Source organism: Pleurodeles waltl, chromosome 4_2 (genome assembly GCF_031143425.1).
Source record: "Pleurodeles waltl isolate 20211129_DDA chromosome 4_2, aPleWal1.hap1.20221129, whole genome shotgun sequence".
NCBI classification, from domain to species: domain Eukaryota; kingdom Metazoa; phylum Chordata; class Amphibia; order Caudata; family Salamandridae; genus Pleurodeles; species Pleurodeles waltl.
In genome coordinates this window covers 718774834-718787024 of record NC_090443.1, presented here as the reverse complement: position 1 = coordinate 718787024, position 12191 = coordinate 718774834, and positions in this window count along the sequence as shown.

Genomic DNA, 12191 nt, shown 5'->3' with positions numbered 1-12191 from the left:
TAAATAACAGACATACAAAGCTATAAAGTATAAATTCGTAACAGATAAACATCTGTGCTTAAACTAGTACAAAAAAGGACAACCCAATAGGTCCTTGTAGGCTTGGGAGTGGATATGAAACAAATGAAAGTGCCAACAAGGGACTTATTGAAGCAAAATATTTTTCCAGTGGATTCATAATGATAGTAGGATGTTCAAAAGTAACATAACAAATGAATTAAACCATTATTCAATGGTGTAAGAATCAAACAACAAATTAAGACCGCAGGGGTATAAATTAAATAATCTTATATTTTCACAAGTGTAAAAACATCCAAGGTTGCCTACAAGGAGTGCATAAAAAAAAATTATGTTCAGAAATACATAGACATAGTACGTTTTATAGTATAAATGATGTTCTATCGCCATATGTCCATGGATATATAACACAATCAACCAAATATCAAAAGAAATGTCCAAAAGTAGCGATCCATTGCTCAAAATTGAATTGGAATGTTAGTAGTGAGTTGGGTTATGAGGAATGTTTAGAGGTTTTCAGTAAATGGAGATGGGTAAGGTAGGTAGTTTGTATGGATCAGAATTGTCTTAAAAAAGGTATTGCAATACTAATTAAACAACAAATAGATGCAGAAATGGTTGGAAGCAAGACAGAGAGGATGGGTAGATGGGCCATTGCTAGTTTACAGCTGTATAGCAAAGAATATACTTTGGTGGGGAACTGCGGGTCAAATGTGGAAGACAGTGAACCACTTAAAGCAGTTTTTCAGAAAGCACAGGACTTCAATGCCCTATCATTACGGCTGGAGATTTATCGTATGGTTAATCATTTAGATAAGTCGAATAATAGTAAGTCCAAAACCTGCAGGATAATTCAAACATATCTCATGGATATGATGAATCATTTTGGTTTGTGTTACATATGGAGGGTGAGACCACAGAAGAACCAACGGTTCACTTTTCATAATAAAAAATATGACCACGCATCTAGGAGATATTTCGTATTGATGGGCCAAAGAGATATGTGATGATGTCAGGGAAGTCAAACACATAACGGCTCACCCATCTGACCATACAGTAGTTTGGAAATGAGTATAGGAAACAGGAGGAAGCAAATAGATAGACTCTAGACTGCACCATCTAAATATTAATGCAGGTTTGGTTCCCTTAGACATAGTCTGGGTGGCCATCAAACCTTTATGAGGAGTAAGCAAATTGGTATTGGAGACCGGAGTAAAAAAATACAGAGGTGAAGTGGAAGCAATAGAAACGGAATTGGGGGAGCTAGAGAGCCAACTGTTAGCCCAGCAGCAGGGATCCACAGAAAAGTATCTCTGGAGAAGGCAATGCAGGAGAAAAATTATCAACTATTGTTAATTTTGGAGACAAGACTGAGGGCGAGATGGGAGGCAAATAAGTTGGCCCACTCTGAGTATGGGTGAAGTGCTGGAAAAATGTTGGCCTGAAAAATGAAAAGAGATCAATTTAGAAGCTTAATTAAGGAAACAACATAGGATGAGGTAGGAATGAGTGTCACAAGCTCACAGGACTTTTAGAGAGTCTTCCTTAAATTCTTGAAAGCTTTGTATTCAAAAGATTTGGAAGTCACAGAGAAAATGTGGAGAGGTGGCCAAATGAGGATATCCTGAATCAGTTAACAGAGGGTCAGAATATCAGACTGGAAAAAGATATTGGACAAGACGAGGTTAGGAAAACTAGTAGGGCAAGTAAAAAAAGGGAAAGCAGAGGGCCCGGGTGGCCTTCCCAATGAGTTATACAAAATATTCAGGGATTCTATTACTCCTTTTATGACTCAGTTGTTCAGTGAAGTCTTGGTGAATTGTGCATCAAAGCAGCAATCATGGGGAGAAACAGTTGTTTCCTTAATTTTAAAACCAGGCAAAAGCCCTAAAAAGTGTGAATCATAAAGAACAGACCCATCTCACTGAACAGCGACTATAAAATCTTCACAATTATCTTAGCTAAGTGGCTGAGTCAGGTAGTAGAGGGGATTTATAATGGGAAGATCTTTGCATGAATTGATTCATGAACTAATAGGCACAATAGATATGGCCATAACAATTGGTGCCACCTCGGCTGTTCTGATACTTGATGCACTAAAAGCCTTTGATAGGGTAAATTAGTCTTACTTGAACACTGTGATGAAATGATATAATATGGGAGAGAACTTTTGGATAGTAATCCAATTAATATATACAAATACCTCAGTCAAAATCTTCATTGGTGGAAGATTAACAAATGAGTTTATAATAATGAGAGGGGCCAGGCAGGGATGTCTTGTCTCTCCATTGTTGTTAAAACTGTATATTGAACCACTGGTCAGTCAGTTGTGGGGTGCCACTAGGATAAGACCATTCAAGGATGATACATGGGAAAAAAAAGTTTTTTATGCAGACGATCTAATGATATGCACAGTAGACCTGCAGGCTTCCCTACCAGATATAGAGGAGTTGGCACTAGACTTTGGTGGAGTGCCAGGATACACAGCAAACTCCTCAAAGGCAGAAATAATGACATGGGTTATGGGGGAGGACAACCAAAGGGTTTAAATGAGAAATGAAGTATTTAGGAGTTAAAATGACACAGGATTTAGGCAAGATTGCGGAAGTTAACTTCAAATCTGTTTTTAAACATGTTAATAGTCTCCCAGCCAGTTGGTCTCATCTACCATTAACTATTTTTGAGAAGGTAAACCTCATAAAAATGCCTATCCTCCAGAAATTCACTTTTCTCTTAAAATGTGTTTCCAGTGTGCTTCAAAAAGGAGTGGTTGAGCAGGTTACAGGTTATGATAATTTCTTTATTTGGGCGTTGAAAGGTCTGTAAATTTAGTGGAAGAAGTTACCCAGGAAACAAGAGAAGGGAATGATTTCACTACCAGACTTTCACATTTATACATGAGCCTTTCAGCTGAAGAACTGCAGGTGTTTACTAAAAGAGGAAGCAGCCCGGGGATGCTTACTTAAAGCTAAGAACGAGGAAGTGGGTAAATCTCACTTCTTCTACAGGTTTGGAGATGTAGGGTTCTACACAACAGTGAAAATTAAAGTTTTACAGGCACTGGCTAACCAATGGCCACAGATAAGAAAGGCTACACATTTAGCATAATATAGTAGTTATGCACCAGTGTGGGAGTTTCTGTGCACCCCAGACTGTTCAGGATATAAACTGGTGAGCCCTATTAGGGAGATGGGAATACAATATTGGGGCAGCTAATACAGAGTAGCAAACATCTCCCATGGGAAGACATAAAAAGACGGGTCCAGTGTGCAATTTCAGCCTTTAATCTGTTGCAATTAAGTAGTTGGCCACAAAGCTTGAAAAAGGATAATGGGAACTCTAATGATCTCAAAGAACACCTGCAAAGGGTGAAAGTGGGGGATAGAAATAGCTTGCTGGTATAGGTTGATCCTAGAAAGCATGGATGGAGAGTTTGTACTTCTGAAGGAGCGATGAGGAATAACTTTGCCGCAGCTACAATACCAAGGTGTATGGCAAGTATTAATAAACGCACTTTATTAAATGATAAAACCTGCATATCTGAGAAGGAACCATCTCTTTTCCCTTCATCTAACCTTTTGGTCCCGGAAAAGGACTTTGAGATTGGAGAAAAGGGGCCCATTGTGCTGTACGAAGTGTGGTCTGGAAATGGCGGAATTATAGTCATCTGTTTTTGGATTGCATGAGTCAGGTGCGCCAAGTCAATATTAAGGCAAGCCTTGGTTTAATCAGTTTTGGGAGAGTGGAAGCACCTGTGAAACTGAGCAACGTGTACAGTAAGGTGGTATTCTATTTCCAGCTTTTTTTGTTCTATTTCCAGGCTACTAGGGCTTGCAACCTTTGGTTTTGTAGTGAATTTCACCAGGCTTTTACTATAAGTTGTACTGCAATTTCCCAAGATGTTCAATTTAGTAATAGACTTTATCACAAGTTTATAAATACATTTTATCAACAGACTTATTACACATTTTAAAAGTAACAATTAAGAAATCAACTTAAGGTAACTTACGCAAACTTTAAATAAATGCAATACAGCAAGTCTTTCTCTTCTTTTATTCATTTTATGGATCCACAGATCCACCACAATGCCACCACAAATCCACCACAATTCAAGAAACCAACTGAAACCTCAACTTTTTATTGAGTACACCATGGCCCATTTTTATGGGGATTTGGCAAAGAGCAGCATAGCAACTCACTTTGCTGAGCTGCCCTGTGCCACAGTGAAAGGACAGGAATGTGCAATATTTATAGTATACAGCACATTCCTATCCTTTCTCCCTGTGCTGGTGCAGTTTTGGCAGCCCAGCACCAATGCCTATATCCTTGCATCATGGTGCAAGGATCTGTGTTGTGACCAGGATTGTTTTTATGCAGGAAGGGGTACCTTTCTGCGCAAAAATAATCCTTAGAGAAAACAAGACAGGACAAAGCAAAGAGAAATACAAATATTTCTTCTCTTTGCAATTTTCCTGGTGAGGTGTAAGTATTTAGCACATCCCCAGGCTTGTAAATCTGGGTATGCATCAACATCCATGGGTCTTGCATGGGAAAACCCACCACAATGCCCATGGAAAGCCTCCCTGGTGCACAGTAAGACAATGCAGCAATTTGTATCTTCTTGCCTTACTTCATATTGAAGAGGCCATTCAAAGCCACATAAAGTGCACTTCACATGCCCGTATAGATATGATTAAAAGGTTTGAGTCACCACTGCACCACTAAAAGTGCATACTATTACAGTACATACTCCAAGCAATTGAGTAGCTACAAAAGTGGTTATTTCAGTGTGCAGCAGGCTGTGTAAGTGTCTGCATGGATGTGTGAATGACTATGTAAGTGAATGTATAGGTGAGTGAGATAACAGGGCTGATTGCAGAGGACCCCCTAACTTTTGCCCTCATTTTTCACTTTTTGCTCAAGTTTTCCTGACTCTAATGGTACCCTTGGTACTGCTAACCCGTCCTTGGGCCTGTGCTTTGTATAAAATAAGTATGAAAATTAGGCTAATTATAATTGGCTATGTCAACCTACCTATAAGTCCCTAGTGTATGGTAGGGCATGTAGGTTTAGGAACGCCAGCATAGGTAGTGCATCCATAGGTGCACTGGTGAGGTGCCCATGGTCATTTTAAAGGCAGTCCCGCCTTGCTCACTGCTTTTAGATTGAAGTTAAATGCAAATTCGACTTTGGAATTAAAAATACTTCCAAAGTCTCAAACAACCTTATTTTTACATATGTCACCCCTAAGGTGTGCCCTATCTGCCGCTAGGGTTGGGTGCCATGTAACTATAAGCAGAGACCTTATAAGAATTGTTTTATAAGCCCTGGTGAGGTAAAATAGTCAAATTTGTTTTTCCCTCACTGTAGTTAATGACCTCCATAGGCTCAAATGGGGAGACTTTATTTTAATTAACAAAGTCCCCTTAAGTGTCAGATACCTCAGGTTTGGTATCAAATTAATAGTTATAATCAATCCCACAACTTACAATTGTTGGATTTATTATAACTAGTTCAGGTAAAGAGTTCTAAACTATACCTGAAAAGTTGCCAACTTCAGCTCTGTAATGCTCTTCTCTCATTGGTCAACCTCTGGCAGCCAGGCCAGGCTGCTTGATGAGGTGTGAATTGGTTTGGGCTGAACACAAAGGATGTGCCTGAGGGAGGAGATCTGCCTCAGCAGATGGGGAAGCATGAAGGGGGAAGGGCTGCCAAACTGGTCTTCAAAGGCAGGGAAGGACATTTTGAGCAACCTAGCATCTCTCTCACATCCTGCAACCCCTGACAATTAGGTGCCCTCTTGATTAGAATAGGAGAGGGGTGTGTTTAAGATTTTTAGCCACACCAGTGGGTGGGCTCAGCCAGATCTAACCTCCAAAAATCATTTCAGCCATGATGGATTTTTTAAGAATGTTGCTCCCTGGGATTGATTTTTGACACACTTCCCAGGAAATTATCATCACAGGGGGAAGGACCCTGCATCGGATTGGAGAACCAGGACCCCCCTGTTTTTCACCCTGCAGCAAGGATAAATATGGCAGAGCTGCATCCCCACTTTGGATCCCTTCAAGGAAGAACAGAAAAAGAAGAGGGACTGCCCTTCTGTACTCCTGACCTGCACCTGGACACTGCACTCTGAAGGACTGCACCAGCTGCACACTTGGGCTTCACCACAAGAAGGACTTTGCCTTGCTTCAACTGGTTCAAGGAGGGGTTCCCTCTTTGCTACTGGTGAAAAATAGCTAACCAGAGTCCCCTTCCTCAAATCCTGAAGAAACTAACCAGCTGTCCACTGTCCAGCGACCGTTTTGGAGTTTGAGCCAGGTGCATTCTGGGAGTTGGAGTCCACACCCCCAAGGAGCAAATCAGAGCTTCTGAAACATTGGGGTGAGCTGTGGACTCCTAAAGGACCTTCAAATACCTTCTGGAAGAAGATCAAGAAGTTTGAAGAAGATTGGAGAACTTTTTGGAAAAAGCTCCATAGAGGGACCGACCCGCCGCAGCAATTCTAGCCGGCTTGCCTCAACTGTCCGAACGTAGAAAGTTGGCTGGGACCTCCCGTCAGTGTATACGAAGAGGGCTGCAGAGACATAAGATCAAGATTCAGGTTCAGCCCAGTCAAATGATTTTCAGCTAAAAAAATAATCTAAGTCCGAAAGTAGAAATCTTCACCAAGAGCTCCCATGACGCATATTCGAAGAAGGCTTCATCCCGCTGAAGAAAAGCTTCAAGAAAACGACTAAGTCCAAAGGTAAACTTTTCAGCAAGGCCTCCTGCTTGCTATAGCCAAGCAGGGCTCCATCGCGGTCGGCCTTAAGCTTTGACTTTGCCCCTGTCAAGGTGCAACCAGATGACCAGATTGGCGTTTTTTTGTTTCTAGGTACTAAAAAACACCAATTCTTTAAAAAATCATATCTCCAGTTCCCCTTATCTGCTTTTATTTGTTTTGGTGTCATTTTAAAGATAATTGGTGTTGAATTTTTATTGTGTTTTACTCATTTACTGTTTTGTGATTTTTAAATGCTTTACGCACTTATCTCCTAAGTTAAGCCTTGTCGCTTGTTGCCAAGCTACCAAGCTACCAAGGGTTGAGCTGGGTCTAATTTATTGAGACCTAACTGGACCAAAGTGGAGGTTAGCGGCCTATTGCTAAGTATAGGGACTTACCTGCCCTTACCAATAATCCACTTTCCCACAGTCCTCAAACGCTGGTGATTCTCCTAGAAGGTTGTCAGCTAACACGCTTGATTCTAACCAGTCATTCTCTTCCTCCTCCAGTGGTGTTTTTCGAGATTTATGTAATCAGGTGGTATAAAATGCTGGTTCATTTTGATCATGGTCAATCTCTCCACATTTTGAAGCAGGAGGCTGGTCCTTCTCACTATAACAATTGCACCAGCTACACTAAACACAAGTTCATCCAACAAGCTGGCTGCAGGAAAAAGCCAGAAACTTTATTGCTGGCATGCTGAGCTCTGGCCATTGGTGTATCTTCCCATACCAATACATGAATGGGTTTTGATCCACATACACATTTTTTAGGTCATCTACATACTCCTGTAACATCCTCTGAAAGGTCACTGGTGCTGACACTTGCTCAACCTCTTTTTCCTTTGCACCTGCATTGCACTTAAGGCCTACCTCTTGAAACCAAGCCCATACAGAGGTTGGGACCAATTGTTCTGCTGCCGTTGTGCTCATTTCTTGTTGGTGGGGTTAGCGGATGTGAGACAAGACTGCCAACTCAGTAAGTTGAAGGGGCACCCAGAACTGCAAAGTGGGACTCTAATTTCCAGCCATTCTTCTTCCAGTTCTCCTGCTTGCTCAACAATCCACCTCTTGTATTGTGAAACACCCCCTTTAGAAAAAATAATTACATTGTCAAAAAATCTAATTCGTAGACCTCTGGGTCACAGCCATTCTAACACCTTGCTAATAAATTTGTGGAAGATTTTTGCAGCTGTGTGTGATTTCTCCATTGGAAACACAGCTACGGTTGCATGCCGTCAAATGCTCTTAAAAATTTCTTCAGTGACAAGACCTGACCTTCTTTTGCTTTACCCCTACAAAAGAGATCCATTGTGCAGTGATGCACTTGTAGTCAGTCACATGAGAGCTGGCCCACATGTCAGCCATCAGGTGGACAGTATGCACAACACTTTGCTGCAAAGCTTGTCCAACCATTTGCTGCACATCGTGATGCAATGCTGGAACAGCAATTCTGGCAAAATAGGTCTGACTTGGAACCTTCCATTTTGGGCAGAAGGTTGCTACAAACTGTAAGAGTCTCACTCCTTCCACAAACTAAAAAGGGATGACAGACCGGCACTAACATTTTGCCAGCTTCCCAATGTACAAATATGCCATTGGGTGGTTACGGTCATGGGGCCCCTTCTGCCTAAATCTGCCTATAATTGTAGCTTGGATTTTCTTCTTTTGTAGAGCCACTGATCCAGGTGATTTTTGAGATGTAGGTGGTGGTTGACTTAATACGCATCGTGGTGCAGTCACCATATGCTGTGGTGTCTCCATCTGACGCTGAGGCTTCCTGTGGTATTTTGAGGTCACTTAGGTGGGTGATTCTGGCACACTACTGGGGACAGGGCTGCTTTGTGTGAGGATGTAACTTTCTTCTTCCTTACCTTCCATCATGATTTGACCAGTTGTAGCTGATGTTTACTGGCTCTCCTCACCTTCACCACCACAACCACGTTCAGCCATTTTTAAGGTGCTCCTCCCAATGGATTGCGTGATGATTTTTCATATGGTTCATTTGGCCTCCAGTCCCAAATTATGAACCAGGCTTACCTCGACGAACACTTGCGTTGCAAATGGAGCATATGGAAATACACTCTTCCTGTTTGCTAATCATAAGAAAGTCCCAAACTGGAAAGGAGAACATTCATATTGGCCCATTGCCAATGCCTGAAGAGAAACAGAGGTAGGTGGGTGTATTGATTGCCTCTGTGCAGTGCATACTTATACTGAGGTATCGGTTGGTGCAGGTCTCTGCTAGGGCTCTTTGCAATGGGAGTTAGTAGTGCTGCCTGCGCCACTTCTCTCAGACCAGGTTGGATAGCAATTTTGGAATCCTCTGTGACATCTTCCACTATGACTGGCTCGTCGTAATCATCCTTGTCATCATCATCCCGTTCCATGATTCGAAAGCTTACTGAAACTTTTCTTTTTCCTTGCTTCTCCTGGCATCTCTCTGACTCTGCCGGGGCCTACTCCATGTCTCAATCAGTCTCCATCACCGTCATCAGAGGTGCTTGGAGAAGATGGTGGAGTAGTACCCTTCTTTTTTCTTGCTGGTGATCTGGGAACCATTGATTAAAAAAGAAGAGGTTCTTGCTCAGCAGAAAGCTCAACCTCCTGTTCTCCCCCAACTTCGGAAAGATCTGGCTGCGGTTTCTGTCCACTTTTCTCTGTTTCCTGAAACAATTGAGTACTACTTTGCAAAACAGACTAATATAATTCAACATCACAGCAAATTGGCATCTTCATGACTGAAGTGGCTTCATCACTGACAGACATGGTCTTGGGGTTAAGTTGGGGTGGTGTTGTTGATTCAGAACTGCTGCTCCCAGGCACATGTCTCCCGACAAAGGTTCCGGTTGGCACACCACTGGCGGAATTCCGCTTCTTCTTCTTTTGGGCTACTTTCTTGAGAGCAACTTTCTTTGGAGCCATCTTAAGCTCTAGGTTTCCAGTGGCACTAAATGCACAAGCGAAAGAGTTTGGTGGACCGAAGTAACGGTAAAGCCTTCTCTTTGGCAATATTGTGGATGATGTGGGGTTTCTTCTCTTGTGCATCTAAAAACAAACAAGCAAGAAAAACATGTAGTTATTGAAGCGTGGCATTGGTTCCGGTTGAAATAGTACAGACAAATTCAATCTTAGTGTGGTTGGTTACTTAAGTAATAAATACCAATTTAATCAAACATTTTAAAAGCAAACCACATCACCATACCATAAAAAATTACATTTTAAATCAGACAGCAGAAAAGGCAGATCTAGCTCTTTGCTTTATCTCCATCTGTTTTAAAGGAGACACCTGGAGTGGTCAGAGAGAGGTGAATAGGTTAATGGAATAATCCTTTATATAACCATTGATGGCAGGTGGTCCAGGGGAAATGGAATAATCATTAACAAAATGAATTATGCTGTTGATTTTTCTGCAGTGCTCTGTAGCCAGTGTGTCTTGGAGGAAATGGACTTACACCTAAAGAAAATGAATGCTGTAGTGCAGATGTGTGTCTTTGGTGGATGGATGCATGGACAAATACGTGGATGTGGATGGATGGATGAAGGCAAAATCCAGAACTAATATATATATATATATATATATATATATATATATATAAAATTACAAACAAAACGTAAAATTAAAAATAAAAGTAAAAAAATTAAAAATAGAAAAATAGAAAAAATAAAATAGTAAAACTATAATAGAAAAATAAATTTAAAAAGACCCATACAAAAAATGTATAAATTAAATAAAACATTAAAATAAAAAATTTTAAAAAATTAAAATGGAAACTTAAAAAACAAATGACCAATAATTAACGATGTTTGTGTCACGGTTTCGGGTGGGTCTAGTCAGGACTCCGGTAGGGACACCCCTAAAGGTCACAGAATATCTCCCAAGGAGGTAGTGTACCAGAGCAGAAAAACAGCTAAAGGCATACATTGGAAGGAACAGCTATGATAAGGCATAGAAAACACGATAGTGAATATACAGGGAACTGATCAGTAGTGGACAAACACACTGGGATTATCCCTAAGGTTGTACACAGGGTAGGGCCTAAAATTCCCACAGCAACAGGGAACATCAATGCCTCTGTGTAAATTACTCTTACAGATAGTCACCCCGCAAGCCCCATAGAAATGAGGCAGCAGAAGTGATTCTGTCTCTGGGCCCTTAGGGCACAAACAAGAAATGTATTTACATATACGAGACTAGCCCTTGTGGGTCCAGCTGGAAACACAATTGCAATTCCTCTAAAACAGCAATAGCACATTATCACTGTTAGGCACTAAAGACTACAACAGCACTAGACAAAGGATGGGGGCTGGAATTGACTCCTAGAAACCTGGAGCCAACCCCAGTACAAAGGAAAACACTTATACACAGGTGAGGACTGATAGTATACTTATTAGACCTGATACCCAAGAGGAAACAGAAACATAAGGAACAAACTAGGAGGCAAAGTCAGGAACATGGAACAGACTCAGGCTGAAGCAAAGGCAGGAACAGAACTGGAAAAACAGGGAGCAGGTTCTGGCTGGAACAAGCAGGAACAGGGCTGGGATACAGGGAGCAGGCTCTGGCTGGAACAAGCAAGAACAGGACTGGGAAACAGAGAGCAGGCTCTGACTGGAACAAGCAAGAACAGGACTGGGAAACAGAGAGCTGGAACAAGCAGGAACAGGGCTGGGAAACAGAAAGGAGGCTCTGGCTGAAACAAACAGGAACAAGGCTAAGAGACAGGGAGCAGACTCTGGCTGGAACAAGCAGGAACAGGACTGGGAGTACAGAGAGCAGGTTCAGTCTGAAGCAGGACTGGAACACAATCCAACAAGGGGTCTGGAACACAAAGGAATCACACTCCAATGCTGACAAGGAGCTTCAGGAAATGGCAACTTATAAGCAGTTCCAGGCAGCAGCAAGCCCAAGGAGGAGACACATGGCTGGGCTGCACAAGAGAGTTCACAGGTGTGTGCAGTTTCAGTCTCTCACAAGTCCCAGAGGAGAGAATCCAGTATAAAGGAACAACCAGACTTTTCCCATAGGAAGCAATGGACAACAGTTTACAGGTCTTACCGACTACCAGGCAAAGCTTTATGGGACCTGAAGTCCAAGGGAGCAAATGTAGTTCTTCCATAGCATGCTGTATCGAAAAAGGAAGTAAACAGGAATCAGAAAGGGACTCTGGGTGAGTGTTAATGATGATTCCCAGGCTACAGATAGTCTGTTTACAGCGCCCGCTAGAGAATGGACCGCAGAGTCGTAACAGTTTGTATGTAAGCCTATGTCAAAGACACACAGGCTACATGCACAAAATGGCTTCCAGCCAGTCACACGGTCAATAAACATCAAGGAGGAAGGACACATGGCAAACAAAGGACACATGCAAGCCTATGGCAAGGGCCACTGGTTGGATCGACAA